We start from the raw sequence: 8328 nt of genomic DNA on the forward strand, positions 1-8328 counted from the left end.
CTTCATACAGATAGGAACTCCATACTTGTTGCTTTCCCTGTGAGGAAAGGGAATGGAACTATGCCCTTCTGTCTTCAAAGGTTAATTCAAGCAAGGTAACTAAAGCACAGATAATGGGATTTATTTCTGAATAGGCTTTTGTGGGACAGATCCCCTAGTTACTTATGTAAATACATGGTTGTGTAATTTTAACATTGGTAACAATCTTTATATTCATTAATAGAATAAATAATCAAAAGTAATTGCAGATGAAAGGCAGCTCTTAATAGAATAATTCTTGAATCAAAATCTTGGGAAGAATGAAGCGATGGCAATTGTTTTTACTACTTTTGGCATCAGCTGTTAAGAGATAAATGTTTGCAGATGTCAGAATATTGATTGCAGAAAATCTTGAAACCCACAAACCCCTGGGGCCTAGGTCCTAGTAATTTCTGCTGTTTATGTAATTTCAGTGTAGTACGTCACTGAGAAGTTATTTATCTAAAGGAACTGTGGCCAAGTTTGGCAGCCGGAGTACTCTGCCTGTGCTTATATATTGTTTCTTCCAGTGTTCTCACATGCTGACTATGCTTCCTAGAATATTAGATAGCACCTAAAGCAGGATCAGCTTTGGTTAGTAGTCAGATGGGAGACCACCAATGAATACCAGGTGCTATAGGCTGTTTCAGAGGAAGGAACTGGCAAAACCACCTCTTGAGTATTCCTTGCCCAAGAAAAACCTATGAAATACATGAGGCCGCCATAAGTCGACAGTGACTTGACGGCACACCACAAATTATATTTTATATAGTACAATCTCAGAACTGAGTTATGGGTTTTGTTTTGGACTGGAGGGCAAATAGTTTAATGGCTGAATAACTAGAAAACAAGTATTTAATATGTTTATGACATATTTTTATGGCTATTTCAAGTATGGCATACACTCAGTCCCTTTCTGCCAGTGTTGGAATCAGGGAAAGAAACAGAATAGTTGGCACTAGCAGCTGACTACTTAGGAAAAAATGTGCAGAACTGCAATTAGCCTTTTCTTGTTCTTTTTTCCTAGAAAGAGCAGAGAAAAAGGAGCTGCAGTCAGCCACCAATCTCTTTTGGATGGTAGCTCACCACCTTATTGTTTTCCTTTAAAGCAATTTGGGGTTGCTTCCTCTGGCAACAGCTGTTTTGGTCTAGTTGGGAGAATTGATGCCAGAGCAAGTGAGGTATATAATGAGAGGATGGGATGGATTTCTGTGTTGCAAAGTTAACTTTGAGTCCCTGACACCATATGGGAAACAAAAGAAGGCTAATTTGAGGTAATCCTATCCCTGTATTTTCTGCTAACACAAGGCAGAATGCCCTTTATAATTTCAAAAAAGAAAGGAAGTTGCCTAAACATTAACCTCCTTAGGAGGTTAATGTGTGAATCAGCCCTCAGTCTGGCAACAATGGTTTAAATAAAATAACTTTTGTTAAATAATGAGACAAGAGAGACTGCAACAAATCAACCAGGCTTGAAATTAAATTGAGGGAATCAGTGTTTACTCAGTTTATTCTGGTAACTTTTTTACCATAGAAGAAGCATCTGCCCACTCCAGCTCCAAATTTGACTGGAACTGCATTTCTTGGAAAAGGGGTATGTAACTAGTTTTCCATTGTAATTTTATCCATCTCAATCAATCATCCTGTCAGGTGTCTTTTAAAACATCACTAGAAATCTTTCTTTATGAATAACCACATAAGGGCTCATCTAGATAGGAAGAAATTTCTGGAAGCAACAAGACTTTCCTTTTCTTATTGCTTTGATTTTACCTGCATATCCCCAGGCTGCATCCAAATCCTTTCTTAAAATATCCTAGGTTCCTTACCTCCCCCTCCCTTGTATTCTTCCTCCTCATCCTCCCCACTGATCATGTGTCACTAATGCAACATTCCAGAAATTGATTTGCATCCACTAAGCTGCCTTTATTAATACTCAGGAGTTACAGTAAAAGTGTTAGAGTGCTTTAGCAATAGTAAACTAATTGAGTGTTAGGATCATTTTATTTTGGTGCTAACATTTTTGTTTTCCTCACTTGATCTCTGCTGAATTTGTTTTCTGGAAACCATAGCTGTGTTTACTGGTGATAGCCACTGCAGCCTGACACCAAAAGTCTGTTTCTCCAGCCTTCCCTCACCCTCCTCCCAATGCTGATGCTGCTACAAAACTGTCAGTTAGGGCAATGGACAAGGAAAAAAGTAGGCAGTGGCATCACTGGAAGGAGGAGTGGTGTAGATTCCACCGTGTGACACCGCAGAAGAGAGGTGACATATGGCTGCACACTTCTCTGCCGTGCACCAAGGAAGAGAGGGCCAAGCGCACCCCATCTCTTTGCCCAGTACCATTTTACTCATGAGTAAAGCAGCATCGAGCAGGGAGGAAGAGGTTGTGGCCTTTTGGGCCCACCCCATGGAGCCCCCCCCCCCCCCCCCCGCATGCACAGGGTGACAACCCAGACTGGAACACCACTGAAAGCAGGGATAAGGTGGGTGTAAATAGACTTTGTAAAAAAGGGTTTCATTGTTAGAGACTTTGGGGATTATCACATGGGCCCTGTTCTCACTGTGATTGTGTTAATGAAACAAATTGGGTACGTATCAGTTTGGGAGCAGTGCTTATCACACATGTCTTCATTTACGGGACTGGGGCTGTTGCAACCGTGAACAGTCCTGCACCTCTTTCCAGACTGCTTCTTAACCCCACTTCCCTGTCCTATTGCTCTATCAAGCATGCCTTAGCATTTTTATTTTTAACACAATTTAGGAGCTACTGCAGTTGATAGGTTGGGCCAGGGGAGAGAAGCAAAAAAAGTGTAAAAGAGAAAAGCAACCTGCTTGGGAATAGCAAGGGAGAGGTGGAAGGAGGAGGGAGAGAGGAGGAGACTGAGAGCAGGTGACTGCAATTCTGAAACTGCAGCTGGAAACATATTGTCCAAGAGATCTGATGCTATAGCAGTGTGATTGGCAGCTATTGATGGTCATTGCCCAACAATGAAAAGGTGTGCCACATGGATTACGGACCCGCTACAAGTTAGTTACAGTACTGTCTGATAAGAATCCCCCAATGGATACTACTATCTTGCTTCTATTGCACTTTTTGAGCTTTGTGCAGTAATCATAGTTAACTGAGGTAGGTCTGTACTACCGATACTTCATTCTCCATTGCTTCTCCACTGAAATATAGAATCACAGACCACTTCTGCTATGGGATGTTGTGGAACACTTTCGTCACTCACAGAAATGGAGGGCTGGGTTGCAGGTGGAGAGTCAGATCAGCCCCCGCAAGTCACCTACTTGCTGAAAGGAAAGCCAGTGCTGTTCCATCACCAGTGCTGTGTAACCACACTGACAATGCGGAGACATGCCTAGGATGGCTATTGCTGTAACCTACCCTAAGAACAAGGGTAAAATATGCCCACCCTCAGACTGCTAAGTTTTCCCTCTACTCTTCTCCATGCACTTCAAAAAAAGTCTACTGGGAAATGGCTATTTTTCCAGCATGGATTTTCTGTCCCCTGATGTCTTTGTATAGTTTCCCCCTTCCACCTTAAAATTCCTTTTCTGCTGCTTTTCTGAAGGCGTCATCTTGTATCCCAATGCCTGCTAAGTGTGGGTTTCTTGCACCTTCCTTTGAAATTTCTGCTTACTATCAGTGTTTGAGGCCATGTGGATATTTTCCCTTTAGATATTTTTCTTATTCAACAAGCAGGGGAACCAACCTTGGAATGACTCCAAACCACAACTTCTTGAGAGTGCTCTGGCCTCAAGACATTTCAATATATTAAGTGTGGCCCTGAGCTACATTAAAAAGGAAAATAGTTTCTTGTGCCAAAAATGAACCTATGGTTCATGTGCCTATAAGAAAGTCCAGGAGAATGCTTAGGGAAATGGCCTTGCAGGCTGTGATATTTAACATTTTTGGCCAAATCTGGTCCTTGTATCAGGCAGTTCAGTTTGGCTATCATGAATGGGCAGCAAATGGCTCTCTTGTAATGTATTATTGTTGAATTTTTACTACCCACAAGGGGAACAGGCACCTGTGCAATTATGTGCTTTGAGAGTAAAAAAATAAATGTGTGGTCTTGGGTCCAATGCATCTTGACTTGATTCGAAGAACGTTGCTATTTTCTGCTTGGCCTCATGCTTTGGCCAGTTTGTCCAATCTTTGCCCAATTCTTATTCTAGATTTATTTGTTTCTGTTTTTCTGAAATCTAGCTTCTCTGCAGAGGTTAACAGAATCCCCCGCCAATAACAACCCCTCACAACTGTATGGTTTTCTTCCACATGTATGTATCCCTCTTTGGCATCCGTCCCATTGGTGGCACATGTGACAGGGATTGGATAGTAAGATTGGGGGCGAACCAAAGAAAGATCCATGGCTTGGAAAATAAATGATATAGGAATCTGGAGCTTCTGAACCAGATTCAGCATGCTTGAGAAAAGGCAGCAGAGATGACTATGAAGATATATGTACTTGAAACATACGCATCCACCTCTAATATTCCACTAAAGGAAATGAGAAAGGTGTGTCCTTTTCAATATCCAACTGTCTGGAATAGCAATGTGTTTGGATTATGACTCTGGAGACCAGGAGTCAATTCCCTGCTCTCCGCCTCAGGGGAAGGCAAAGGCAAACCTCCTCTGAACAAATCTTGCTAAGAAAACCCCTTACAGTTGCCAGAAGTTGGAAACAACTTGAAGACGCACAACAACAACAACAAATGGGACCATTCCAAATCTTATCACTACCCCATCATTTTATTCCTAATTTACGTTGCTCCTTACTATAATGACCACCACAGGAGAGATCACTCCCTCATCTTCCTTTATATTAGAGAGTGAGGAGCTGGTGGTTTTCTAGATGTTGTTGGGAGATACATCATACATCAACATTAGCCAATGAGGTTGGTGGTGAGTGATGGTGGGAGTTCTCAATTCTCATTCAACAACATTATGATCTAAAGCAAGAGTTTGTAATATTAATGACAAAGAAACTGCTCTGCCATTTCTAGGGAATGATGTTTATTGGTATTTTTTTAGTAGTGAGAGAAGAGAATGGATTATCTCAAGAGAAACCCAGCCCTTCCCGAAAACATCAATTCATTTAGATTACTTTTTACTGTACTCTGCTACACTATAACCTTATTTCTTTTTATCCGGCTTTCCACAGAAGATTATATTAAGAGAGAATATCTGTTCCTAGACCACCCAGTAAGCCTGTAAGCTTTATGGCTTGATGAGCTTGAGTTTTTCCACTTTACCCTGTAGACAATCTAAACAATTAGTGCTTTGTTTCAAAAGTGACAATACAATTGTAATCTTCCAAGGGAGTGGAAAAATCACACCCTGTAAAAAAAATTCACTGCAGGTTAGGAAATCTGAATAAACAAAGAGAATATTTCCATTCTTACTAAGTATATTATTATTTACTGCTCCCCTCATTCTAAGCCCAAGCTTGTTCTGTCTCTTGGTTAATCACCATCTCCATATGTTCATTGTTACTTTATATTAGTATTTCTAAGCTGTGACCGTCTGTTAGTAATTACCACTCTTGCTGAATAGGGGGATGTGTTGTTTCCTTTCTTTCTGCCATTTTTCTCCCTGCGTTATAATTTTTAAGCTCATGCTTACAAATCTTCTTTTGAAATTCTTCCTGTGTTCTTTTTCTTTTATTTTCAGCCTGATATTTAATGGAGCTAGACCAAGGATCCATCATATTTGCCCAGGCCAGAGAATTAATTAACATGGGGAAAATTAACTTTCCCCAGAACAATACATTTTTTAAAAAATAAGAAAAATGAAGTAACTAGCCTTTACAAAAACAGTGAGAGGAAACTAGATGAAGTATAGAGTGATATGAAAGCCTTAGGTTATAAAGCATATTCCCACAATTATGGGAATGGGACTGAATTTAATGGGATCCAGAAAGATGCAGATCATGTCCCTTACAGAGGGCTGCATGGGGTGATACAGCTATTACATATATTTACCATGATCAGTTAGTGTTGATGTCTGAAAGCAATAAACTTACCAAAAGTCACTTTCCTTGGATTCAAAACTCCCTCTGAGAAGATTACTTTTTGTCATATGTGCAGTAGTGAGGACTCTTGTATTATTCCCACTAATGTCTTTTTACAGAAATAAAGCCCATTGAATTTAGAGTGCAATCCTAGATAAATATGTATGAGATTAAACCCAAAGGGAAACTAATGTCATTTATGGATTTAGCAGCCCAATTTGGATTGCAAGCTAGATCAAGAAGCCAACACAAGAAGCATTTACATTTGTTACAGATGGAATTTGGACCAGATGCCTTTGCTGCCTCAGAGACAGCAGCAGTTATATGAATATTATGGCAGAAAAAGAAAGACCACCAGTGTTAATTTCTAGCCACCAGTAAAAACTTTCAGCTGGACTTGGACAGCTTTAACAGCAAGTAAATTATGAAGTTTATGGCATAAATCCATCAACCATGAGACATCACTCTTTGGTCAATTCTGGACAACTATGTACCTTTGGTAAATCACCAAAAATACTATTAGAGATACAAAGCAGGTGCAACTTTTCTCATATATATGTTACAGATGTGCCATACTGAGAGGAATATTTGAAAATGGTTGAAAAGTTGATTGCCGAAATGTTAGGAAATCCTGACATGATATTCTCTGCTCAGAACTCCTTTTGCATGAAAAATGTAGGTGAGGATTTTTTAATACAAGTTTCCTGTGTACAAAACAACACTTTTTACAGTGTTGTTTTCTGTGTAGGGAACTTGTTTGCTGTGCAGAAAATGCTGTTTTCTGAGCACAAATTATGCACATTTTACACAAAATAATAACTGTGCACTTTTCAATTACTTTTCAACAGTGAGGAGAAAATAATGGTAAAATTATCCATTCCTTCCTGCAAGAATGAAATTTGAGAAGATTTACAGCGCAGCAACTGGTAGCACTCATTTGGTCACCTAATTATTGCTTATTAATAAATGCCATGACAGATTCCCGAAATTCTTCCTTTCAGGAGGGCTATCTTGCTACAAACAGGCAAAAAGAATAATGCTTAGGCTAAACTCCACAACCAATTTCTCTTTTAAATACAAACAAAGCATCTCCTTTAGTAGCCAAGCCATCTATGCCAATGGCTGGCAGGCAAGAAGTCTGTGTGTGTTAACTGCCTTCAAGTCATCCTTGACTTATGATAACCCTATCAATGGGCATCTTCAAGCAGGGGGATTGCAAGGGTGTGTGGACCACGCTGCGTGCCACTTTGGGGTATGTATGACATCTGGTCTGGTTCTCTGCTCCCGGCAGCTGCTGGGATGGGTCCAGTGCAACTGTATCTGGCAAGGCTTATGGATGGATGGCACCGGCGGCAGTGGCACCACGGACTCCTCCCCTTCCTGCTGTCATCAATTCCCTTTCTGACCCAGTTGGCTGTTAGGCAGCAGCAGCAGCAGAAAACTACAACCACTAGCACCTACTTATTTGGGCTTCTGCACTGCCTTTGCTTTGTTGGTGGAGAGAGCCATGGCTATGGAGAAGCCCAAATGAGAGGTGGCAGCTACAGTGAGCCAGTTGCAGCTAAAGATAGAGGGCAGGAAGCGGTTGCTGGGTGGTAGCAGCCCACCCACTCCCCAGTGGTTGCGACAGGCAAAGTAAAGTGACTGGGGTGTGTGTCAGGCAGTTTGAGAGGGATAGGGAGGGTGGTGAGATCACAGAATCAGAGTTGGAAGAGACCACAATAGCCATCCAGTCCTACTCCCTACCATGCAGGAAATCTAATTCAAAGCATCCCCAATAGATGGCCATCTAGCCTCTGCTTAAAGACCTCCAAGGAAGGAGACTCCACTACACTCTGAGGAAAGAGTGTGTTCCACTGTCGAACAGCCCTTACTGTCAGGAAGTTCTTCCTATTGTTGAGGTGGTATCTCTTTTCCTGCAGCAGCAGAAGACAAGCTTGCTCCCTCCTCAATATGACATCCCTTCAAAATGGTCGGGAAGAGGAGAGGGGATAGTGAGTGCCTGCCCCTGTCTGGTGCCACTTCTCCTACCATCTCCACCTCCCTCTTCTTCTTTCTCCCCATGTTAATAATAATAATAATAATAATAATGATAATAATAATTGATTTATTTGTATTCTGCCCAATCACAAGGAATCCAGGTGGGTAACAATAAAAAATACATTAAAAATACGATAAAATTCAAAACAATCCCTTCCCAATCCCCCATCCATGTGCTTTAACAATATCAATAATATTAAAAACATTAAAATTGAGTTAGCTAAAAATTGGGTGGGGGGATTGAGCAGACAGA

This window comes from Sceloporus occidentalis, unplaced genomic scaffold (genome assembly GCF_023333645.1).
Source record: "Sceloporus occidentalis isolate IW3139 unplaced genomic scaffold, rSceOcc1.0.p SCAF_3, whole genome shotgun sequence".
Taxonomy (NCBI): domain Eukaryota; kingdom Metazoa; phylum Chordata; class Lepidosauria; order Squamata; family Phrynosomatidae; genus Sceloporus; species Sceloporus occidentalis.